This window comes from Hylaeus anthracinus, unplaced genomic scaffold (genome assembly GCF_026225885.1).
Source record: "Hylaeus anthracinus isolate JK02 unplaced genomic scaffold, UHH_iyHylAnth1.0_haploid 12001, whole genome shotgun sequence".
NCBI classification, from domain to species: Eukaryota; Metazoa; Arthropoda; class Insecta; order Hymenoptera; family Colletidae; genus Hylaeus; species Hylaeus anthracinus.
Window position 1 is genome coordinate 8,936,745 of NW_026534348.1, and position 27,832 is coordinate 8,964,576.

Genomic DNA, 27,832 nt, shown 5'->3' on the forward strand with positions numbered 1-27,832 from the left:
TCCTCTCAAATGTTTACGCGACGGTGATACAAATTTCAACGAATAAATTGTCTCAGAGAGAAATAATGTATGAGTAAACTGTACGACAAAGTTTATTCTCAGAAGCGAATTAAAGGAGACTGAGAGCGAGAAACTGATTCTACAAAATCGATTTCGGGAGAACTCAATAGAAAACTTTGAGAAATTGAAAGCAAAAGATGATCTGAGATTAATAAATGTTATAATAAATTTTATGAGTTAATAAGAAGTAACAGATTCGCAGTGGCAGATTTCTTAAAAGATTGAATATATAAGAAGAGAATATAAATTTGAACAAAATTCAAAGTTGCTATCAACTTATCAGCGCTTGCTACTCCGAGTAGTTTAAGGAAGTTGTGTAGGAGAAACGGATTTAAGATTTAATTGCAACATAAACACTCTTCCAAGTAAGAAAAGTGTTCAACGCGACAGTGCAAAGATAATAATTCAAGATTCCATTGCAAGCAGCAACAAGTGGTTCATTTTTCAAGGAACACGTGCGAGATTTCTCGTGTTTTTCCAGAGAAATTCCTCCAACAAGAAAAATGGCACAAACACGCGGCGAAAAATAGATTACCCAAAATTAATTGATCTTCCTCCGCGCGAGGGGAGAATCTTCAGTATACATCATCGTTCGACCGATTCTTTTCATCAATTTAGTTAAACTAACTCCACGCAAATATTCGAGACCGAGACGCATGTGGCTGGTAGCTCACCGCAGAACTCACTCACGATTTTCTTGAAATAACAAAATCGTTAAGGAAGATGATCTACGTCGTCATATACACAATCTGTCCGCTAAAAAAATTACACACGCAGTAATTCGGTGCCTCGAGGACGGCCTCTGTCGTAAATCGAATAACTCCTGAAAATCTTCCACGTTTTCTCGAGTAGAAAAATTCCAAAAAGAAATTCCAGAAGGATTATAAAAAATTAATAAGTGTATGTGCAATTGAAAAGTGAAAATGAAAATAAATCGTGGTCTCGCAAAGTCCTGTAAGTGAATTCAAAAGATAATTGACGATCGGATAGGAGATTCCTAATTAAAGCGGAAAAGCTGAAGTGGGAGAAAGGTACAACGGAGAAGCTTCACAAAATCTACCGGAAGATGTCGACCGACGAAGGTCGACCTTCCACTCCGACCAGTTCGGGTCCTATCGACGAAACTGGTCACAACTCTGGCAGGAGGATGTCGCACTTCAAGGAGTACAAGTTCTTCCGCAGCTTCAGCGCGAAGGTGGAGAACTGGCCTATGCGCAAGGCGGAAGCGCTATGGCGTCGAATGCGGGAACGGAAGATCGCAGGTGAGAGTTCCAGTTCTCCATGAATTTTTTATTTTGCTATCAAGTGCAATTAGCATACTCGAAACACACCATTGTGACAGTATCCACGTCTGTCACGATATACCTTATTTTTCGGTGGTCAAATTTTATTCACAAAGACCTCTATATTTAACACGTTGCCAGACTAAAAGTCGTGAAAATTTCTACGAAGTTAAAATTGTGTTTCGAAATCGTTGAAAATTAGATAATTTAACAGTTGTCGTAGTATTTAATTTTTGAACGTATTTTAATTCGCAAACCCTATCCAAATTTATTTTCTTTATCGTCTCACTTTTCGAATTAATATGTTTAGTTTCTTACTAAAAAGTTCTGTCGTATATTTCTGGGTGGCGTGGCGACCATCGTGTTAAAGAAAATAAATGTTTCTACTGTATTTGGCTGTACAGATAATGTGTTGAACGATTACACTTTACAAATTACATCTCATGCGAATTACAACGACATTTTGACCTCGATCTCTAAACATTTCCTTAAAAATTCCGAGATTAGAATTAACTTGAAATATTTTTAATCGCTGTGAATCCTTGAGCCGATCGAATCGAACATCGATCGATCGTTTCGTCCTGGGTAACGAGCGATAGGAGGCTGCGGTCGACCGGGACTAGAAACTCCCTTAAAAATCAATTCGCCATTCGATGGCGACCGCAACGATTTACTGTTATTTTTGCACCTATCGGGAACAATCGCGGCGCGGAGATTTGCTTCGCGGTTAAAATGAAAATGCGCTCACGCTGTCTGCGGAGAGACTCGTGTTGCGGTGAATCGTAAGGATGCAGAACAGCATCGCGTTTCACTCGTGTGCGTATACAGGCTGGTCCACGATACTGGATCGAATCATATATTTATCTTTATTCTTACATTATCTTTATTCTTACATTAATCATAATAATTGAAGAACTGACGCAGTGTCTCCAAGATCAATTTAAACGTTTAATGAACATACTTTTAAAGCAGTGAAATTCTTGCTTTGACTGCCAATAAACTTTACATTTCTTTTAAATTATTTCCCAAGCAATACCAATGTTAAAGTACATATTCATAAGTAACAGCCTTGAAGAGGTTAAGTGAGAAAAGGAAAGCGTTGTAACAGAGCTCCCTTTGTATTCTGCCATGACAAAAGTGATCGACGTTTGTGAAAGGTAACACGGAAATCGTCAGCTTTCACGGTCGCGCGATTCGTACCTCGCTTCTGGCAAGCTCGGTAGCCTGCTACCGGTTTTGGCGAAACGCGTCAGTCGCGTGTCGTGGAAACGAGCGTCGAAGGCTCTTCTCGATCAACGACGTACGACGATTCCGTTTTGTGCAAGCCGAGACGTCGTCGATGCCTCGTGCAACGAACGCTCGATGTGGAGGGAAAACTGCTCGCTAATCACACCAGGTTATTTCGGTTAGCGTGGAGAAATTCGTTTCACTCTCGTTGGTATCGCTCCGTATTCCGTAATGTGTATAAAAAAAAATATCGAAGCTTGTTAAATGAAGATTAATAATTCAAGATTAATAATACATTTTTAGAATGTGTAATAATATAAAATCAACTTACTGTTTTACCTGACATTTCGTACAAAAAATTACACAGATTTTGTGCATAAATGAAATTATGGCATGATAATAATGGGTTCAAATACATGTCAATAAAAGAGGTATCAATTGTTTGACTGGAGTCATAATTGTTGTTCTTTGTCGCTAATTTGATTTTTCTTTTTGTTTCAGGTAAGACATGAAAACTCGTCATTCATAAAACTCCAGCTAGTTTACAAAGAAAATTCTCACCCACAGGTATTTATCGCAATTAATTAATCTCTCACCAGATTACAAGACATTAAAAACAGTAAAATTTTTAATGAAGCTTCTTTTATAGTCAAAGCTATAATCTAAATATAGCCTCGATATTCAAAGATTATATATTACATAATTACATGTAATGTATGTTATTGTAACGATCCATTTCTTATTGATGTTTGTGAATAGAATAAATTCCAAAAATTTGAGTATCTGTATCTCAGAAGCAAATAAAGTGATACTATATATATTTGCTTCTAATTGTAAAATTAAAATATTCATGTTATCTAGAATTAATTCCACTCAGAGGCATTATCAAAAAAGAAATAGATCCCTCAGTCACCCAGTTAATCACGAACATTAGTTTCCATTCGAGAATTCAGCATGCCAATCCAACAGACTGCTTTCCAATGACTATAATGCTAGACCCAAGTCGATTTTCGAGACATCGGCAACCGAACCATGTTCGTAGAAGCATCTGCGATCGCTGAAACACGCGAGTTACAACCATTATCAGGATGTTGCGTGTCCATCCGACTAATGCAATTGTCTCAGTTGGAAATTAGTTTGGATTAATAGTAGCTAACGCTGTCCCGAGGTCGCCGCGATCGTTCCATCGCGAAGTCGATTTCTTATCAGCGTCGATCGCGAACCCGAGACCCGCGAATTATGATACTTACGACTATTCGAGATGCACGAAAGTGTCTACAAGCTGCCATCAAATTTTTCTCCGGTTGGGATACTTGGAGTACAGTTGAAAAAGGACAATCGTTCGGAGTCAACAGCTCCAGACGACGAAATCATAGGGCCCCAGTCCGATAAAATCGTGCGATTACATCGTGTCAGGATAAAGACGATACTCTCTGGTGCCACTGATGACCGATAAGATCCCATCTCGCAAGCTTCCGCCATTGTTGGAACGGAATAACAGCAATTATGTCGGTGCTGGGTGTTATCGAGGATTACATCGCAGTCACGAAGCATATATAACTCCGAATCGTACTCGTTTACGGACATTTTGGCGTCACGTATGCCTCAACCGCTTTAAAAGCTTAGGGTACCATCTGCCCACGCTCCCGTTACTTCAGACTGCGGAATATTGCCGATATTCTAAAGGGATACTTTATCCATCGACGTGGAAAGGCTCTTTGTAGTCATCTTCCTTGGAAGCAATGGTGGTTATGTTCATTTATGGTTTGGTTGACGTTTTCTCATTGAAAGAATGTTTATTAGCTCACTATTTCATAACGTGATGGATTAGGAATCCAATGGGAATTTAATAGATGCGATGTTTCGATTCATCAAACACCTCGATGGATACATTTTTTTATAAGCTATTAGACTGTTGTTGTGAAAATATGCAGTCCCTGTCGTATGCAATGCATGCGGATTCCGCAGCTGTAACTATACGCATAGTGTATCTGACATTATCTCATTCTCCTTCAGCCGTACGGTACGCGTAGCGCGTCTGACCATTATCTCATTATCCTTCAGCCCACTGCACGGAGCGTAACGCATGCGATTTTCGTTTCTTTTTTAATTATTTAACCATGTTCCAGAACTCCGACCGTTCTGAAACTTTTACATGTGTCAGCTAAATAAGCGATCATCGTTCCTGATTTTTTTCGTAGGTGTCACTCAAAGGGTTGTTTGCAAATGCCATCCGCAAAAAATAAATTATTTATTTTCTCAGTTCAGAGGATAGAAAAAGAGAAAACAGGAAAGAGAGACAAATTCGAAGGATAGGTAGATTTCGAAGACAGCTTACGGGGTTCGGACCTTTGATCAGAATCGAAGTCTGTGCAAGTACTTTCAGAAAATGATAGGGATACCTGCACGACTGTCCCAACGACAGAGATCGTGACAACCTGAAGGACAATACTGTTCTAGGGCGACGGACGTGACTCGTAATTGAAGTGTACCGTTCATGATGGTCGGGTTCGCCTGGAACTGGCGATAGTACCGTCTAGCACGATCGGATCACGCAAGACAGCTTCTCGCCCATGCTGGAAGGCTACCGTTGCATTTCAGGATCGAAAAGTTCGCGTGGGCTAGATAATTTCACGCGCTACCCCGTGAAATTTCATTCGACCCTTGCACGCGAATTCGTGGCTCGACGATAGATTAGAGTTAGATCGTATGTGGTCGGGTGCAGAAGGAGCATTAGGAACTATGACGAGGACAGAATGATTTTGGAAACAATTGATCACTCTGAAATATATTTAGTTATAAATGAATAATAATCTTGACAGGAATATTTCAGTTGGTACCTGTAGATAAAGTGATGTTAGTTCATTGAGAATAATTCAAGAATTGTGAGGATACAAAAATACGTGCTCTGTGTTTTGATCAATTTGAGAAACTATTAATGTACCGTTTACCATCTTTAAAGTATCAGAGTCCTTCAAAGATTAAAAAGAAATCGATACAACGGGCATTTTCTTTGTCAGCAGTTATCTGAGTAATATTTCTTTGTTATGCAAAAGCCATCTCGTAAATGTCAGCTGAATATTCCAATAATTTCTCGCAATCTTATGTAGGTGGGATAACATGTATATAGGTATCCATACTACAATTACTTTTTTCCCCTTCCATTACATATTATCTCGTGACAATTCAACATGTATCGAAGCAAGAATTAACAACTGAACATCCCAGCGAATTATCGAAACGTACCTGTCCAATCAATAGATATTGACAGAAAATAAATGTCATGTGTACTCGTTCTTTGAATTAGAAAGAATATTCTCTGATGCGCTAAGGAGATTGGACATATCACTTAGCGTCCCGTAGAGCTTCTCATGAAGCACGAGTGATCGGAAACACGGTGAACTTGGAGTGCTTGCGTGGTTTTATGCAGGTGCGAACTCGTTATTACGTCGAGACTGGCACGCCGTAATCAGGAATTTGAGAAGTTACGGAACAGCAGCAATCAGTGTCACACTGACTCGCTACAGGTTGACGGGTCGTAACAGTCATTAAAGCTTGATTACAGGATAGCAGATTAATAACTGTCCAAGAATATAATATCCATTGCTAAACTTTTATACGTTCACGCTTCTGGAAACATTTGACTTCCTTCTGTGACAAAATTAAATCCGACAATCTTCAATCTCTACGGGTCAACATTCTTATTCAGATAAGATTTTCGAATAGCAAATAGAAACTAAACAGTTACTTCTTGAACGAGAATTGAAATTTGAATTATAAATTTCTATAATATTTCATTTAATATTCGATATTAAAATTGAATGTTACTTGTAGAATGGGAAAAATTCATTTCCATTCATTAATCCTCAGAAAATTATAATGTCTATTGAATTGACTTTAGATGAGATACACTGTTAAATTTTGAAACGCAACAGATCTTATTCAGCAGGAAGATTACAGTACTGTATTATCGGCGTACAAAATGGCCAACGTTCAATTAATTTACGATGCAGAAGTGCCATACCACTAGCATTAAAAGTTCTATTGAAGATGCTTCAGCACGTGTACGCTCGAGACAAAATACCTTTTTGTAAAACGCATAACATCGCGATGCATTGTGCGTTTTTCTTTTGGCGAGGAAGATCAAAGTGCCAATTCGAAGAATCGAACATGCGGAAAACGCGCCACTGACGTTTCACAAAGCGTAAAGAAATTGCCACGCGTCATAAAACGATGAAACATCTGCGTAGCTGCAGTAGCGAGAGGTGAAAGAGGCTGGAGTAGCAAATGAGGATGAATATAAATTAAAATGAAAGCTTTGAAGCGAAACGGTACGGGTAGGGCAATTTCTATGTCGCGTACGACGACGATGTTAATTTTCGCTTCTTAATTGCGAAGCAATCGTGAGGCCTAAATTTTACGGATGGCTTTCGGTAGAGGTTAGAAACAAATTGTACAGTTTTTAAAAATATTTTTCAGCCGATTCAGGTAGTCTTACATCATTTGTAAACTGGTTACTTGTTTTTGTGGTACGGACGTGACTATTTTAAAGTGATTTAATTTGCTTTCATTATATTAGAAGACTAGACGTTACATATTACATTAAACAAGAAAAGGAAACGTGATGCATTGCTCAATAAAACTGACTAGAAATAAATTAAAAATACCTGATTGAATTTCTTGAGATGTCAATTATTGATACACAAATCTTCAGAATCGGCAAGTAAACGTACCAGTGACTTCATAAATGACCACAATTATTTATATTTGTAACATTTTAACAAAAATGTGTAGACTGAAATTAACTCAGAGTCTCCAAACGAAGATTAAAAAAACTACCGACGCTTGTTTTGTGAGCTCGTCGCGGGATCAAAGTATATTCTGTTTGTTTCTTAAAACGGTTATCGGATGTCTGCGAAATGAAAAAGTGGCATCACGTGCATCGTCGTTCCCGCGATGCAGAGGAACGTTTCGTTTCGACGACGCACAGCTGGATGTTGCCTTTGCCTGACTGTTATTTCAACCGGGCGGACAAAATTGCCGCGCGATCGTCGTGGATTTTCACGGAACAACGACGACGATCTCGCGTTGTTCGAGCAAAACACATATTTCACGTGCCACGCCATGGATGCTTGACATCTACCATGTGTGAAAATACTTTTGAAGAATGTAGCGCGGTGTAAACACGTGGACTTCTTGCCAGATGATTTGTTTCCGAAAGAAAGAATTCTGTAAGAAAGACTTCACGCGAATGTAATTTTAATTCAGTTTACTGCTTATTTTTTGTTTGCTTGTTTATTGACTTTACTGTAGCGCAACGAACCGGTTGAAACGAAAAAAGGATATTTAATTTAACTTTCATCTCTTTTAGAAAAAAACCCTTCTTTCTTAAAATATTAGTTTAAGAAGATTAATTAGATTCTCGAGATTTTATTTTTATTTTGCATCCCATTACTTAGTATATATCATTTATTTACTAATACCAGAATGCGGCGACTATGTAATTTAATTACAGGATCCTTTAGATCACTTTTAGAGTCAATGAAGCAACTTAATTTCGAATCAATTTAAAGGAACATGACGACCTTTTGTGCGTAAATCTCGAATGTATAAATGTTTTCTTTACATCCTTTCTAGGATGTTTATAGAAGAAGACATGCCATTGACATATTTATCTTGTTTCATTCAAGAATGAAACCAAAATTACGTATAAATCGAATTAATTAAATTCTCAAATAAAACGTGTACGGCTTTGTTGAAATGCCGTCGACCTAAAACGTTCGCACAAAGGAACTCGCAATTGCACTTTTCTATTCGACGTACATATATGGGTCATGGGCTCGTTCCTGGGAAGACTTCGATGTTGCACGGCTCGCTCGATTTAATTATTGTTTGACAATATTCGACGCTTCGCTGACTGCTCGAACGTGCTCCAACGCGAAGCTTTTATCTGACTCATTTAATTGGAAAGTATCGAGCCGCGCACGTTGCTTCTGTGTTCCGAGAATCTTCGTTTCAGATTTAATAAAAGAAATGGCACGTGACGCGCGAACATTCGTAGCTCTGTAATGATCGTTTATTGAATACCGAGCCGTCCAAAGTATCATCAACGAACAACAACGCTTAGCTACCAATCTTTCTGTGCTTTCATTTTCATTTTACAATAATTTCAAGAGACTTACTAAAATTGGCATTTCTTTAGCATCACATAGTCATATTTAAGCATTAAATTTTACCATATTTAAACGATTAAATTTTACCTAGTTAAATTCAAACAAAACGAAAAGAATGAAAAGAGTGTAAAAGTATACTTCACATAACGTAAGGCCTAAATGAAATTTAATAAACGCATAAAAGAAACAGAAAGAAATGTATAAATATGTATGAACCCTTGATTATTAGGAAGTAATAAAAGCAAGCTTTCTTGGACAAAAAAATTCAAGAAAATGTTTTCAAGTGGCATTTCTCAAAGCGGACACATGAAGTATTTACTTCAATCTTCTGCGAGTCTACCACTTTACTTTAACGTCCTATGTAACTGCCTCGTTATTTTTGCCATAAATAATATTAACGAACAGTGGCAACATCTGTGCGAATGAATTCCCACAACAACAAAGTTTCTCATTATATTAGACTGCTGGACAAGTTCTGCCTGCCAAGCAAAATAAAAGTGGAGGCTTTAAAAATAACTCATGATCAGAATTAAGCGTTTCTTACTATGTTTTTTAAATCTTTCCACGAGATACGTGGTATTGTATTTATAAAAGTGCTTGGACAAACTTTTAAAAGGAACCTGGTGAATCAAACAGATGCATGAAGAGATTGCACTTTATTTAAACTAAATATTTGCAACATTTTATAATTTTCTTGTGAATGAATTAAATGAATATTTTAAATTATACACGTTATGAGTTAAATATTTCAACCCTCGCTTAGTGATAATAAGTGGGTTCAATTTTTATTCACTATTGCTGTCAAACCATTTCAAACGCAGTACATTCTGTAAAATTGTAAGAAAGTTCCAGACCTTTAACAAGTCACTTTGAAATCTATTCGAGAGTATCGAATACAGGCGAGAATCACTCGACTATGTCGGTTGTGGCCTTCACGGTTCTGATCGCAACTGATCGCAACGCTTCAACATTATAGACATGGCGTTACGAAAGTCCTAGCAGTTGCGTTCCATTGTTCCAATACGTTCATACTTTTCGTCACAACAACCCATAATTATTCTAAACGGGGATTTCTGACCGGAATTACGAGATGTGTCAGAATAGTAACAACTATTACAGTGAAGTAACGTACAAAATCACAATGCAATTTTAATTTGAATTCACAAATGTAGGCATATTAAAGAGCATGTTGATACATTGATTATCGAAATAGAATTGTATAATATGTACATAAAATGAATAACATCATGTTAAACATTATTTACTTATACTATGATTATTGCATGAAGTGTGTTGACATTATTTTTATGTTAGTATGTGGAAAGACAACTAAATAGCGAACACACTTTCATCAAGCTGTTGCTTAATTCTTAAGAACAGCTTCACAAAAATATTTTCACAGTGTATTCTAGTCCAGAGTGCCTATACCAAACCATTTTCTACGCGATCGATCGCTACCTTTCACTGTCGACAAAAGTCGTCGTCCTCATGCCAGTAACAACGAAGATATTTCGCTCTGTTCGGTCTCGATGCCATCGATTCCACTACCGATAAACATAAGCGAACAATTAAGGATACGCAATTACCATGGCTACCCCTTATGGTAGCGGATTGAGTGTAGCCTAACGTATAATAGCGTCTCTAATGATAGTCAAAGCACCACGATTACTTTGATCAATCGCGATAGCCTTTTATCGCTTTTTGCGTGGGCACGGTGTCGTTATTTCATCATTTTTTTTCTTCGTGTCTCTTTAGGCGAAGTTGTTACAAGCATAATTAATTGAAAAGTTAGCGACGCAGCTTATGCTAAATGTGTTGTGAAATGGAAATGGCTCTGCCCTCGCCTTGCAAAAAATATTTTGATGCTCGTTCACTCGGTCGAAGTTTCCACGAGAATAATGCTAATTCTACCCGTCGCAGTACACAGTATTGTAACCAATTATAATTTCGAATTTCCATGAATTAGATCTCCATTTAGTTGTCGAAAATTAGTATAAAAGGACTGGTAGAAAGTGATCACGGAGTATTTTGAAGAAATGGGTATTATCAGTCGTGAAATCTTTTTCACTATAAGGGAATGTTTTGCAGGGGATCCTGCCCCCTCGAATCTCTGTGGAAACATCCTTTTAGCCGTTAAGATGGCCTTTCGACGAAATCGTTCGCGCTCAAGCTGTCCCGAGTAGCGGTTCCGGCAGGATCAAAAGATTACCTCGTGAAATCCTGCAGAAGGTAGATCTACAGTCGCCAACGCAGCCGCGTTAATCCTGCGCAGTATCTCTCGTAACGGAGCTTTCCGTCTTTCTTTCCATGTTTTTCTTTTCGCGTCAGCCATTCTGTAAATAGGAAAGGAAATTTTTCAAAGGACGCGTACTCATTTTCTCTCAGCAAATAATTCCATTCCATCTTGCAGATAATAATTGTAGAAGGTTAGGTGACTACTCCGTAACATTTCCTGACAATTTACAGCTTATCAAACCTTATTATCCTGCAGTTTCCGAATAGAAATCGTAAAATTCGTTACTATCCATCCGCAGTAACCGCAGGAATTTCAATGCTCTGTCTTCTAAAGGTTAATCGACTATCGAAAGCTGTAATTATCGATCATGTATGTATTTTATCACTTTTCGTTCCATCGTATTTCATAGTGCCTGCAATGTTCGAGAGCGGATTTATGGTAGATAAATATGTTAATTCTTATCGAAGTTCCACTCCTCATTGACATCTTTATGGTATCGAGCAGCTGCGTTCTCCATGAAGAGGATGATTTTTTAGAAACAGGGAATGAGAAGGTTTCTTTGTTCTATCCGATTAGTTTTTGCCCCCTCTAGGTACCCGCACCTCATTAACACGTTATTGTGGACATACTATTTTCGCCTTACAAGAAGCCTGAGAGAGAATATTGTATTTTGTATCTTATTTCTTGATTTCTTCTGTAATTTTACAGCTGCCACATTAGGAACTTCGATAATGAAATTTTTCGTATATTTATAACATAAAGTTTATGAATGTTATAGGTTTGTTATAAATTCTTAAATTCACACACGAGAATGTTTACTGAAAAAATTCACTACACTAGAGTGTACTTTACAAACTGATATATATATATTTTTTTTTTTCTATTTATTTGTTTAAACATTATAAATAGTTATTATTTTCAAATTCACGATAGTACTTTCCCGTAGTAAGTACTGTATCCCTCTACGATTATGCCGCCTGTACGTTTAAATCATCGAGCGTTTGTGTTTTCGCCTTCTCCGCTAGGGTGCGCATATTCTCGCTAGTGAAAGTATCACTTGAAATGTATAACTGGGGATCAGAAGCGAGCTAAGGTATCGCTTCTCGGCCTTATGGCTAAGATCAAAGTGTAGTATCTGTTCTTATCAGCTTAATATCTGATACACTCCCCATTGGGGAGTCAGAATATTAATCTGATTTTTGGAAATTGACGGAGCAGTTGGAGCTTGCTCCACCTCTGTCGCGAGTCGGCCTGGCATTGCAGTGCCGCCAGGATTGGCTCAATAATCGAATTCAAACATAAATATTTCAGATATAAACCGATTTTTTCAACTTTAATGATTTCCTTTGAGTTCAAGTATTTTCAATTTTTTCGTCAACTTTATATGACTGAACTCACTTTGTCCTTTTCGTTGATAAATCCATTCGCGTACCTTGAACCAGGAAAATGAACTGATTAAAATACTCTACTAGATTATTGTAATTATTTGTAAAATAGTATTCAAGTTTTTTATAGTAGTTTTATTTTACGTGTACACATTTGTGTTTAGTTAATATTCATTCATTCGTATGTTTCAGTTTAAAGTCATTGACTTTTACTGTCCAATTTTACCTAAAACTACTCGAGTGTGATAGGTATTACGAAAAGTCTGACCGAAGTCCATTCGCTCGAAGGCTCGATCACATTCATTTCAAACGAATGAAGGATGCATGGATCAGAGTGATTCACAAAAATTGATACGAGCGACTTAAAGAATTCACGTTGCTTTTACACACTATTTTACTAATGAACATATTACAAGTTCAAAAGAATGTTTTTACGTAATTTATTTCGCGATGCTTGGATAGATATTGTATACTCGATTTTTATATATTTTTTTTCTCCGTGAAATGGTAAATCGTATTCCGTGGACTGGTAAATGTTACGATATTGTACAAGGTGGATTAAATATCCGATAAAGTCGTTATGGAAAATGATTAATTGTGCAACTGATGTTTAATAGTGTTCGAACGAGAGTCAGAGGGAAGGAATTTGTTGATTTAGGTAAGACTGTTGGCAACTAGCACGTGCCGAAGGCTATTCACGAACGTAGCTATAATCACAGTGAAGCGGAACATAATTTCCATCAGCGGTTGCTACAACCGCGGAATAATCGTCATTGTGCCTAAGGCGAAACGTTTACGTCTGAATGGAGCCTTTGCTGAAGCTAGACATTGATGTCCAATTATTGTTCTTCCTAAATACTTCAGAAAATTCCAGGTCAACCTACAGGGTGGGTGTGATACAACTATACAAACGAGGATTATTCCTCGTGTAAACATGAATTGAAACTGTAAATAATGAATATGTTTGCTCCAGATCTTCCCCTTTGAGAAATTCAAATTTAAACATTGATTACTTCGCTAACTATCAGCTTAATACATCCAGATTCATTATAACAATAGTAAAGACACTTGAAAATAATTAAAAATTCATACTCAGTGAAAAATATTTCTTATTAAAAATAGGATTTAAAACAAAAAATTGACTACAATTACACAATCAATCGTGTTTCTTTCCACATAATACACAATTTGATCTCGTTTACAGTATCTGAAATAACCATTTGGTCGAAACGTAATGCCTTAACGGGGTTGCAATAATGACTGAGAACTGGCGTTTTCCTTCGAGAATTTTGCTTTTACACCACGTACGACCTAATCGCATTGCAGCTCGTCGCGTTTACTCGTTCCATCAAAGCGCCAGTGTGGAAGGCTAACGAGTAGACAACCGCGACGAAACAACGGTTCTGTTATACCATCGTCGAAAACCTTGGCAAGCGTTTGGCAGACTCAGCGTCGCGTTTAAGGCTCATCGCAAGCCGTGTGGCGTTGTCGGTGCCAAGTTACTCGCGGAAATTGCACCTGTCGGCCGCAGCTAGCCGGTATCGATCCCTCTCGAACGAAACGAGTGGCGATTAGGACCGATTTACTTTCTATCGCAAAATCGATACGCCTTCCACCCGCGTTCTTCGCTCCGTAATTCAAGAAACGCTAGGGAATCGGCTCCTCGTTCCTAAAGACGATGTCTCCATCGTTTGATCATCCAATTTAACTGTAAATTGACGCAATCGTACGAGGGAAATGTAAAATTAGCTCTTCTTTATTAAGTTTATTGAGAAATTTGATTTTATATATTTGTTACGCTTATTATGCAAGTTTTGGAATTTGATTTAATTTTATAATTGGTCAAATTTAGGTAAAGGATCCTTTATTGGACATTTTCATATAGATACAAATTTTGTTTATTCTTAATAATCTATATCACACTTCTTTTTGTCCATTTAAAGACACATCGATATATTTAACTGTGTTTATACGTAAAGTATCTCTGAGAAATTGGTTAAAAGAAGTATCACAGAAATCCAACCTTATCTCACAATTTCAGTCCCAATGCTAAAACGAACAAAAATTTTCCAAAATGTAACGAACCCCGGAATCGATATCAATTCGTACTTTTGTTCACCCATATAAAAATGATTTTCCTGTTTACTTTCCAACGTAAAATCGGTAGGCCTTCCACGCGCGTTTTTCGTTCAATAATTCAAACAACACGTGGAGCTCAGCTCCGTTCTTAAAGCCGGACTCGCGATCGCGTGTTTCCAATCGAGCGTCGGAATTAATTGCCAGTTGCCGTAATCCTGTGGTCGTAAAATGTCAGCTGGACGGCAGCCGATGGCGTTGAAATTCGTAACGCGTTCCGACGAGCGAATAATCCCGCGATCGCGTCGAAGCCCGCGAACAATGTACCGCTCTAAGTTTATTTGTGGAAGCCAGCACCTGCCAACTCCGCGTCACGATATCCCTTGATTTCACGAGGTTCGGTTGATCGATTAACCCGTTTGAAGTTTGTTCCCATCTGCCGAAGAAGTCATTGTCTTCGCGACAGCTGCTCACTTCGAATTTATCCTCATTAACATCGTGAACCGACGCAAACATTTGGGTACAATTAATCGCGCGGAACAGTGGTTTCCATACGATTTTCATTCGCGTTTCATTTGAGTTTTCACCTCTTGGCAACTCGTTTTCAATTGTGTACTCTACGAATTAGCAGAATATTTGTCATTAGTGTGGTTACAGGTATTTTTAATGTATAAGTCTGTAAATAAATAGACTCATGGGAGACGCGAGTAAAAGAAAACTTTCTAATTTCTTCTTTAAGCGGGATTAAAAACGCATTGGAATGGTGAGGTAAACAAACATTTAAACATGAAAAATTCCGAAAGAAAGCACAGTGATATTCAGGTTGGTAAGAAGATATACAGCTGTATGCTTAACGCGTTGGCCATCGGTTGAATTTACAGCGCATCTTTAGAACCTGATATAAAATCTAATATTTGCAAACTTTTAAATCGAATTACTATCGCTAGAGATGTTACAAAGTGACAACAACTCGATCAACTATTGATTATTCCAACTCTTCATGCTACAGTTTAAGCAAATGTCAAGGACACATAGCAGCCATCATGTTGAATACATAATTCTAAAAACAGTTCAGTTCCCATTCCTCAGAACTTTTAACATCCATGACTAAGTAAAATCTTCAAAAATGCATCAGCCATTGATTTCGTTAACCACTCACGTAAGCTAAGTGGGAGTTCCATCAATGTCGTCTGAATAGTCGACACTCTGCGTTGCCACTCAGAACTATTCACTCAAGTTCCACTCTGCATCACATTGCAGTGACTTCTATTTATGCGAGAAGTACGGTCACGTTGTAACCATCATCGTGTAGAGGATACTCGAAAATGTTGATACAGAGACCTTGCCATTTTGTAGGGACTCCCAAGGAAGGGAATGCATCAATTCAGGATAAAACCTCGATGTAGCACGGTCTTCTCAACCACTCAGCCACACTGTGTTGCGTATCTGAGACCGGTCCTTTACACTCAGCAGGACGAGTAGTTCTGGCAACATTGAGAGATCGGCCCATTATGGATTTTTAGGTTCTTCGCATGCAGCAGAATGTATTCGTTGTTGCAACGTTGAAAGGTTAACCCATTACAAACTTTCAGATACTTCGCACGCAATGCAGTGGGCGGTTTACGCAACTTTGTAAGACTGTCAACTCTTAGATTCTACTTTTAGATGGGTTTGTTCTGTTGCCGTGTCACCAGTTCCAGGAAACTAATTTATGTTTAGGATAAACAACGTGTATTAGACTAGGATTCGATATCAGATGTTGTTTACTAAGAGTAGTAGTAATCCTATATTATTCTTAGTAAACATAAGACAGTTGATGTTGAATATTAGGTATTGAAAATCATATCAAGTACCAGATATTAGACATCAGATGTTTGATATTAAATTTATTTCATTTTGTGCTTCAATCTCACTTAACCAGACGTAAATTTTCCGAACATAAAGCGGAAGTACGAACCGTGATGCTTCAATAAAGTATCGTCGCGCGTCCATATTGGGGCACGCGTCAGGAACATCAAATACTTCCTTTCATGGCTAATACGCAATGGCTTCGACAGCTGAAGCCTGCGGACACATGTTCCTACAAACTTTTTCCATTACCCTGCTGCTTGGAACAATGTTGTCGCATTTCTGGCAGCATTTCTCTTTCGCCCTCGAAAAACGCGTCGAAACTTCCGGACGACTATAATACAATATGACGCTGGTTACGCGAGGAAGCAGACAGCTACCTCAATCTGAAAAAATTATTAATTTTGTAGTATAAGTAATGCGTTGCAAATTACCAATGACAGAAAATCAATTAGATACTCCACTATTGGAGACGAACTGAAATTTCAAAAAGATAATTTAAGCTCGTGAGATCTCACAGAGACCTCAAATAATAGTACTTTTAGGAAGAAGGATATATTGCATAACCTAGAGCTTTTTAGTAATAGTGCCTTGAAAGCTCCCAAGTGTCATGACTCTAACTTGCAAAATGATGAAATACTGCATCAACCATTCTGATCTCCTAGAAATACATGTGGCTGGGTTATCCATCATGAAAGTTTTAATCTATTAGACCTTGTAGTTCAACAATTTATTTCCGTGTGAAACTAGATAACGTCTTTCATATTTCAAATATAACATATATTAATAACGATTACTTTTCATTCGACAATTAAGATTTATAGTGAGTAGGTTCGTTGGAAATGGACAATTCATTTTAAATTACTTACATTAAAAAGTGTACCAGATGGTAGAACACTTTGTATGTAATTATGAATGACTGAACAACGACAATTTCAGTCTTTATTAACATGTCCTATTTGAACCATGATCTGTCCCTTCTAAACACTCAGTTACTGAGTGGTGTCAGATGGATACCCTGTAGATTCTGTAACATATTCTAAACCCTTGGACATTGCAACTATGTATCAAGAGCAAGTCAGAACATTAAAAAAAGAAGATATGATATCATGTCAATGGCCCTCAGCTCTGCGTCATTAATAGACCCAGTCGTACGTCAACGACACTCGACTGCTAACTTCTTCAAGGATACCAGCATAAGTGTACGTTTAGTTTGCAGGTATGTCACTGTGTACCAATGAAACACGTAATTGACCACTGAAGGTTTAAAATAAGCATTCTTAATTCGATACAGCGAGACAACATCGTCGCAAGACTGACAAATGTTTTGATTCGTAATTTCAATTTTTGATTATTCTCAACAAAATAGTGTACCTCTGAATAGGATTATAGCGTCGACATCCACCGAAGTTCTAAACAAATACTCACAATCAAATGTTCCAAGTACTTTAACAAAACAACAGGGTCGCAAGGCTGACAAATGTTCTTGTTCGCAGTTACAATATTTGTTTATTCTCGAACAAAATGGTTTGCCTCTGAAAGGGATAACAGCGAACGTACGTAACACTACGTCATCAGCCGCGGCGGCGTTAATTAATCGCCGATGACACAATGCCGAGGCACGTGGCTCGTTACAAACGAGAGCGTTATGCGTCGGGACAAATTGTAGTTTAGAAAGTTCAACATTTGACTGCGTACCTCCGCGAACCGAGAGGCGCGTTTGCACCTGAGAATGCTCTGGCCTTCCGACGAAGGACAATGGAAAAGCGGAGCATTTCTAGCGCCTGCTCGTGGGAATGCAGCTGCATCGTGAGCCACGGAATGAGCAAGACCGTCGTGGAAACCGCGAGCTTGGCTAGGAAAAACAACCCTTAGATAACATTAGATCAAGCCGTTCGGGATGTTCGTTTAAAGATGTTTAGACAGGTACGTTGCAATTTCAACACCGACAGTGATTAGTTCGCGTGTTATCACCCGCCCGGGGATCGAATTAGCCAACCGTAATTCGCACGAACACAGTGGCGAACACTCATGGCGGATCGGTGAGGATTACCGTAACCTTGCGGTTCACCGACAGAATTTGAAATACTACAACCCGCTCCTAACTCCTAACTGGTAATTCCAGTTTGCTCTTTTTAACATCGATGACAAACTGTCGGGGAACTGCGGAAACTGCGACGAACGTGATTCGCAGGCGCGATAAAATGAGGCCAATTCGTCGATATTGCACGGGTAGATTTTTTGTGCTGCATGGGGACGTATTAGAAAGGTGTCAGGCGTCAGAATCGCGCATACATTATAAAGATACGTTGACAAGTAGAATTTATTTCAGGTGTTTATATTTAGATATTTGGTGGAAGCTTTCTGCGGAATATTCCATGTTTATTTAATATTGATAAAACAAGGAACGAAGAGTGATTTAATTAAACTCGTCGGTGACCTACATGTCTAGCTAACCAAGGTGATAGAAACTACAATTATAATTTTACTCTGATAGTAGTACCTGAATTTCCACGAAATTAATAATTCGTTCGTTGTACATGTCATGGAAATTGGTGGCTGAAATATTCCTTTATTTATTTGAGAGTCACATAAATTTATACAGAAGGGCTGGGGAAAATACTCGTGGATAGAATTCATATTTAATCAGAATTTGTTCTTTCTTAACCAGGATGTTTTATAGTTTTGAAAACTACCCCAAACCTAAAATATATTTCTTCACAGAAATTAATTCTTCGGTTATTTTAAAGAATATTTGCAATATGCAACTCCTCCAAACAACCAATAACGCGGCAGAGGCAGTTTAAACTGTGTCACCGATGTCGCCGAAGCGGATCGTTCGGTTAAGTCTCGTCGAAACAGTGACGCAAAAGTTGAAGCTGCGGGATTATCATTTCCATCAAAGTTATTTCACTAAAAACACATGGCGGATGAGATTCCAGATTTAAAATTGAAATTTCACCGGCGTTGTTTTGTAGGATTTTAAAAACGTCGGTCTTCAGCAAAGTGGATTCTCGAACTTCTTCATACAAACCTTTTCTGGTTTATTGCAGATCAAACATTTAAACGAGAGAATCTACAATCCAAGAAATTTATGATATTAAATAGAATTTCAATTGATAGAAAAATGTATTTTTCCAGGCTTACTATAGTGTTTCATACAATACCCTTACACTTTAATATCTACAACAAATTATCAATGAATGTCAAAATAAATTAAATTAAATTAAAAATTAAATTAAATTAAATTAAATTAAAAATTAAATTAAATTAAAGTAAATTAAATTAAAAATACGTGTATGTCTCAGTCTGTCTCTAAAATAAATATGAATTCTTTTATTTGATAGAATAACCTCATACTTGAATATTCATGAAAAATTACTAATAAATTTAAAAATAAATTAGTCAAAGCATAAATGTATTGTATCTTGATTACTTCTATTAAATAGTGACACAGTAGCCAAGATTTATAATATTTACCAACTATTGACTTAACTTACCCAAATTACGTAACTTATTTATCGTTCTCGTTATAATGACCGTGTGGCACAAAAAGGTTGCGTCGAAGCCAACATCCTTCGTCGTAGATGTTTATCACAGGTACTTGTAATTGAACGAAGCCGACGCGGGATTCATAATTCGCCGGAAAATCGTAACGTTCGCTTTCTACGCCAGCGCGCCATATTATACGGACTGCGATGCAAATCGTCGGATTTATTATGACGCAAGGACGAGTATGCATATGAGGTGAGGAGTCCGCGTTTCGCGGGCGGATACACCCCGTTGATTGCGCTTCTTCCGTCTCTTGGTTGCCTTTTCCCCAGGCTGGCTCCTTCGACTTTTGAATTTCACGCCATTGTTGTCCTCGATGGATGTTGGCCCGCTGCTAGCTGGAGAAATTATGGGGCACGTTGGTTTGTTAACGTTGCGAAACAACGAGCCGCGATTACCGCATCGATTTCTCGATTTCTGGGCCCACTGTGGGTCTCGATACTCGAGTACCTTAAAGTTTGAAAAATAACACGTATCTTATTGCGTTCAATATGGAAACAAGGGAAAAAATGTTATACGACTAATGGTATTTATTATGATGCTTAGTCCACGGATGCGATGTTATCTCGGTCATATTCCTTGCACGTGGTTTATCATTATCGTTCGAAGAACTGTCACTTTCAGCGAAAATTTAGGAGGAAGGACGGAGTTCAGCCTGGAAAACGATTCCTTCCCTGGAAGCACATCGAGGCCGATTAGTGGTACGTCAAATAAGACGGAGATACGCTCTTCAGATAAGAATTGAAGCAAAAAGCGCCGGAAATTAGGAGCAGCTTCAAAGAGATGGGAATCGCCCTGCTGAGCATAATGTATCCGCAATTTTCGCCGAGTGCATTTTCAAGTTATTTATTTGGCTGTTAAAACAAGGATAAAACAAAGATAATTGGTAGTGCATTGAATAATTTTAATTCATTTTCTCATAAACGGTGTTTGATCAAAGTTACAGGTGAGATTAATGAAACTAGGTTTCGAACGAGGATAAAAGTGGTAGTAGTATAAATAACTTATATTACATTCAAAATTAACTAGAGAACATTTTCTCTAAAGTAAAAACTTCATACCACGTTTGTTATTATAGAAAAGTGATCAAATCATTCACGATTATACGAGTACAGGTTAATGGATTAATTAATCAGGTATGTTTTGGTCTTTGTCAATATTTATATGCAAATTAGATATACAGATTCCTTGCCCCTGGGTAGCAGGCAACACGCAGCGCGGTCTAGCATGCTCGACTCAGCGTGAGGAGTCTGGTGCATACACATATGCACTTTGCACCGCATTAGATTGCCACCTAGTGGAACTGTATCGAAGCGAATGTTGCGACGAAAGAGATGTAGACTAGTTTCAAATTTCTGAGACGAATATTTCTGCCATATTATTTACTATTCATTGAAAAGATTATGCAGTAACGCTTAAATAACGTTGCAGTGTTTTTTTTTTCTACTTAATGCACTTGGGTGTTCACACAAGTGACGATTGAAGAATTTAAAATATTAGTCATGTTCTATTTTTTTTTTAAATTAAAATAACTGAATGTTTCTGGTACCTTTTACTGGTACTGATACCATTTCTTTAAGTCGCTTAATTAACATTACATCCAGAGTATTTGGATTTAACTAATTTGCTATTGACACTTGAAATACTAAATTTAATGAATATTCAATACAGTTGTCTTCTGAAAACGAATCTATGTTAAGTAAAACTTGCGACACCATTGGCTGAAGGTTAAGACAGTGACATTATTGCAACAGAGACCATAAATTTCAAAGATTTAATCAAAATTTACATTGCGTGACACCAGGTGTCACGTCACTCCATGGAGTTCAATTTCCCGTGAACCAGACGTGAAAATCTCTACAGATTGCGAGTAAAATATAAATCCATCTTACGTCAAATCGAACAAGACGAAGCACAGTCTTTCGTCACGGAATTCGGATTTATCAAGTCCCCTTCCACGAATCGCTTGCTAGTTTCCAAGCAAATTGCGTTTAAATCCTATCTCTGCGCGTACATAGAGTCACTTTAAAGAGCTTATGGCTGGGAGCTCCGAGGCGTGCGCAAACAGTGGTGCGCTGACATCAGGAAGGGAATTATTGCATTCTTAACCCAGATATCTCTATCTCTTTCTCTTGGGAAATTGAATATTCCTGACGTTCCGACTTGTTATCGTTATTCTCTTCACTGTGTCCATAGCTATATCGACATAACGAAATTTTAATAAATATTCCGTCAAGTCGAGGCATAACTCTAGAACATTTTTAAGTTTTATTTAATCCCTGTAATAAGATAAATCAAGATAGATCAATCAACTTAAAAATATGGAGGAATCAAAATAAGAATAATTACGTATCTCAAGCAGCGATTAAATTTCTATTTTCTAGAGAATATACTCGACATGCTTACGTTTCAATTGCACAGAATTGTTATTTCACAGAATTACAGTTTTATTTTTCCAGTTTATTTTTTGTCCCCGATGTGAAAAATATCCGAGGTATCGAGGTGTAGTTAATCCCGATGAATGAATTCTTAATCGCACCGTGTAATCGATTAATTAGTTGAGAAGAATTTATCGATCGAGGGGGCATCCTAATCTGGCTATAAATTCTTTAATCCTATAGGGATATCAGTCACATAAAAATTGTAACGTTACTAACGATTATTTCTTGGCTGTTCTTTCTTATTCATTTTATATACCGTTAAATGAAAGCTACATCTGTATTTATGCATTCTATAATATTTATTTGAATTTATCTTATAATATCTCGATTTTCTTAACTTTTTGTTTTATGTAGTTGATCGATTTGTGCAACGAACGGCTCATATGATTATAGACCTTGAAGTATCCTCGGCAATTAATGCCTAACCGCGGCGCCAAGCGCCCCTAATCTCCTTGTCCTCCGTTTCACCAGCACCGTGTATATCCCACCCAGATCGATTTCGATAACTACTCGATCACGTAATCAATTGGTGCCTCGTTAAACAACCGAACCTCTTACGGCATTCACTTAGCAACAAGACCCCGCAATTCAATGAACTTTCCTAGCGGTTTCGCAAACGCAATGGAATCGACGTTGTTCCCGCCGCTATCATTAGACGTCGAACTAGCTCCTAATCGCTTCCCTAATCGATTATTGCGCCTCGTATCGTGCGTGTACGGGCACGCCAGCTTTTTTTTCTACGAGCTCGTACGCCGTGTGACTTTCATTCATAACCCGCTCACGGAAGCGTTTCAGCAGCGAAACGTTTTCGTTTCCTTTGGGACCGGTTCTCGCGTTTTCGCCTTCGATGATCGTCCATTTCCGGTTCGAATGGCGCGATCCGTGCGCCAAGGGGATGCAGACGTCGTTGATACTCGCAGTGGCATGCAGATGCGCGGTTTATGGGTCGCATAAAAAGCCACCGTTAGCGTTGCTCGTTAAATATTGTCCGTCTGCTCGCGCGTTTATCATCCTTTATTGGCACACGACGCTGTGCGCCGGTATTCGCCGGCGTTAATTATGAGAAAACGTCGTAGCGATGCTTCTTAAGGAGTAGACCGACGCTCTTTCGCGACACGTGCCCTACATAACCGTTTCTTTTCGTACCGAATGGAAACACTGACCGAATTCTTCTTCCGAAAATTTATGATTTTTTGATGGGTCGGGAAACTGTAATTCTGATGTATCAATGATGCTAATGATGTGTAGAGGAAATTTATCATTGGTGGACTGTTTTGATGCAGTTTTCTCTTCATTTTTTGGTATGTCTTTTGGGATATGAAAATAGATAAAGAAAACTTCGACCATTGTTGTTTGGGCCTCCTTGGAATATTCGGAGCCGATTTTTCAATCAGCCTCGTACTGGATGGGTTTGGATTAAATTAAAGATTTCTAAGTATACGATGTAAGTATTCCTGATACCGTCGAGTACCAATTTTTGATTCAATATGCCTCAAAATGGTCAAAGTTCCATCACTTTTTTTCCCAAATATCAAACATAAAATCCATAAAAGTATAATTCCCTTAATCCATCCTTTTTTCCTCATCTCATCAATCACTCTCTATTTTGAATTAAAAACCCACCCTGGTTTCTCCCATCCCAGCCTTCAACTCACATGCTAATCTTGTCACCGAACTCACTTTCTTCCACAACGCGTAAAATTATATCCGATCGAGCCACTTTCCCTCGACGTTCCGTAAAGGTCATCTTTCAACCAAGTTTTCGCTCAACAGCTTCTGACGCTCCCCTGTTTCTTTATGTTTCAGGTAAGCACCAGCCGATTACAGTACACCTTCGTACTATGGTAGCAAGTGAAACACTAAATCCTGGCGTAAGTACGTTCTACGTTTTAAGGCTCATCCAATCACCATAAAATAGTGTCCAAGGGCGCGTCGTTAAGGGAAGGAGGCGGGACATACAATTTGCATTTTCATGGGCGCACGTACGCGCGGATATCCACCTTCAAGGTGGACTGCATTTCGACCTGCAGTCTCCTCCTTGACGAAAAATGCATACGCGTGCACGCAGGTGCGCTTTATCTCGCGATACCGAGCCGAAGCTCGTGCGCCGTATCGAAACGCTAGCCACGTTTTTTATCGTCTTTCGTTGAAGAATAAAGTGGGTGTCCCGAAGAAATCGCGGAGAGATAATCAGAATTATTGGATCGTGCCGTAATTATTTGTCGTTTCTTTAAATTATAGATAGATACAATTTAGATAAGATTAAATTTGCAAACACGCATGTTACGTGTTTTATATCGGAATAATATTTTTAGGATAGAACTAGAGGAACGTCGAGTACAAATTTCTCATGGCGGTAATATAAATGTCCCGTTTACGCGTTGAAACTCGATTTCTTGTTTCTCTTGATTTGTAAATAAATTGGTTAATTTAAACTCGAAGCAAATACGTTGACATACGGTGTGCTTAGACTAATTATGAATGGCACTAAGCAACGACGTATAATATTTACATTATTTTAAAACCTTTTTGTCTGCATTTAATTCTAAAGTTTGCAGTTTAGCACATCTTATTTTAGTAATATCTGTAGTTTTAGGGTGACTTTTACACGAGCAGCTCCATCAAGAAACACGAGAACATTAACATTTATTGGACTTTATGGAGCATACATATTTATAGTCTCGCAGGCACTTTTACACTTCCACGCTTCGAGCCAATGCTTTGGATCTTCTTCACGATTTGTCTCTATAAAGTGAACATACAGTCAGTATAATACGCATTTTATCAATGCATAGATCACTCTTAAAGAAACCTATAATTACCTCTTTTTTAACGATATTAGATTTTATATACGACTTGTATTCTCGCTTTAAACAAATTCTGAAGGAGACCAAAAACTACGGTTCAAACCATTGAAGCTTAAAATTGCTCTATAGTTACTCATTTCATCACCTCTAGTATTAGAATTAAATATAATGAAGAACCAAGTAATTTCTTATTCAAAAGAGAAAACTTACGGATCTGAAATTTCTTGTTTGCGAAGAGTTCATGATTGTGACTCGTAATTCTTCAAGAGGGAGACGTGCATCATCGCGGGAACCATTTTGCGTCACGTTCGATGATCACGTACACGCGATCTCGCGGTCATGTCAGAATTAGTTGGTCAATTTCAAGACGCGATGATTACGGTATAAGGATCACCTTCCGAGCGACTCGTTCATCCGTTACAAGGAAGAAATTAATAATTTCACTTAATCCCTCGTGATTAATGTTGCATTGCGGCTTCCGCGGGCTTCCGAGTGGTCACTTTCGCGATACGCATGATCTACAGCACGCTTCAAGTTTGAATACGTCAGGTACCCTTTTATAGAAGTTCAATGTTTTCATATACAGTTTCAACAGCAAGTTTGACAGTGCTATTCAAGCACGATAAGACATTCGTTTACACCTTTGAACTCGTTCAATTCACGAAAGAGAACAAGAGGACCCACCGTGCAGCTAATTTTCTGAGGACGACGGTATGCAGACTGATAAGAAGGGAATTCCACCGATCTCGTGGCTAAATTTGGCACTCGGTTGTCCCGTTTTCACGGTATCTTTGATGTTAACAGCGCAACACAAACACGTATTAAAATTTCTCGTTGCGCAGGAGGTTACGAGTACACCAGATACGTTTTACAACCATGTCGACCTTCCTCTCGACGAGCGAGATCGAGTCCGCAATAAAAAGCGCATTCTTTCGTTATCTGTCGCGATGCGCTCATGGAACTGTGCCGTGCAATCGTAGTCTGCGAGTTTCAGACACCGAAGTCCTCCTCTATAAAAGAAACTCGGTTTGTAGGTTCGTGTTCCGTTGCTGGAATAAAACCTACCGTTTTTCGATCAAAGAATGCTGTCTCCGCTCGACGTTTCTTTCATTCCGAAGGAAAAACGTCAATGCTCAAGGAAGAATACGAATGCACTTTGAGCTAGAGATAGGTAAAATTGTTGTCTGGATAAAAATTTTGAATAAAAGATAGCGTACATACGAACATGCCTGCGACTACTTTATGGAAATATCGAAGACGTCTACGCTAGTATAAATTGTTATGGGTTTCTTGTTCAATGTGCAGGAAAGAAGCACCTGATAGTGGAAATATGAAACGTAAATTAGTAGGGAATATAGGATTGCAAGGAAAAGGAAATTGATGGAGGATTCTAAAGGACTGTCAAATGAAAATAATTAAATTATTCGTCACGAATAAATGTACTATATTCCTTATCTTTTATTCGAGTAAAATGTTGCTCATCTCTTCCCCAAGCCTCCACTCTCGTTGAAACCATCAGTACTTTACCGTGTGTGTATTCAGTAACCAGTAAACCACACGCAGTGGGATTCCGAATGGCGCTGATAGCGGCCCATTAATTTTAGGATGATCCTGCGACTCCCACGATTCGCTGTTAAGAAATGGATACTCATATGTACGTATAATCTTACACGGAAGGTTGAAATTATTCATTTCATGGAGGATCATTAAGATCCACGACTACCGTCGAGTTCACACGCGCAAGAGAAACGACGTGTCTCGGAGACATTGGCTATCTCTGCAGACGCAAATAAAATAATGGAATGATGAAATAATGTATGAAATAATAAAAATCATCAACAGCTTTCTTCTGTTCTCCAGTATCAAACTAAAAACACCAAATTTTTCCTATACATACACCTACAAGTCTCTAAATACGTCTCTGGCACGCGCTATGGCGCACCTCGCGATCTCAAGGCACAAAGCCAGCGCTGATAGCGGCGCATCAATTTTGTAGGATGATCCAAGCAGCCTGTAGCTGCCGCGGAATGCACCCAAGGGACCGGTAGATATCTTTATCCGTAATCACGGCCACGTACGTACAATTATTCATTCGAGCTTTCTCGACCTCCTTCTATCCCCCTTTCGCCTTCCTTCTATCATTTTCCCCAGCATTTTCCCTTCCGACGGCCACGTCCTCCCCGGGGGGAAGGCTGTGTAATCATAATTAGCGATGTTATTAGTGACTCGTGGTTTCGTTTTGCCGTGGTCCACGGCAAGGGTTCGCTGGCAAGGATAATTGGTCGACGAGAGTCTGCCGGATCGTTCGCGTTTCTACGCAGAGGAGACCAGAAAAATTCTGATCGCATTCTGTGCTCGATTAGAGGCGTTCCGGAAATTGAAAGATGTCCGGGTGGTGGACGTGCGTGATCGCGCTGAAAATGATATCGTGGAATTACCGGGGAATTAATGGATAGGGGACGGTATTTGTTTCGGAGAATCATTGGAAGGGAGAGGACGTTGGTAGAATATTATTAGGTGGCGGCAAAATTTGTACTGTGATAAATGTTCTTTGAAGGAAATTTTACTCATTTATTTTAAAATTGATTCGTACAGGATATCCGTGAAAAAGACAGAGTGTAGTACGATTCGCTTTTAGTGTAGATAAAACTGAGTCAATTGATTTTGTTAAAAATTCTTCCTCAATAGGGGAATTTAATTTAACTAAACTAGTTGTATTTGATAATAATAAGGAAGTATTTAAG

General features: G+C 38.4%; 1 protein-coding gene and 1 non-coding gene across 6 annotated transcripts in view; both read left to right on the forward strand.

Annotated features, from left to right (window-relative positions):
• LOC128891336 (stAR-related lipid transfer protein 13) overlaps window positions 1–27,832 on the forward strand; it is a 360,751-nt gene that overhangs the window by 155,309 nt on the left and 177,610 nt on the right. The window lies entirely within an intron of this gene.
• Window positions 12,075–12,267, forward strand: LOC128891487 (U2 spliceosomal RNA). Its single transcript, XR_008460839.1, has one exon. It is a non-coding gene; the product is annotated as a U2 spliceosomal RNA (small nuclear RNA).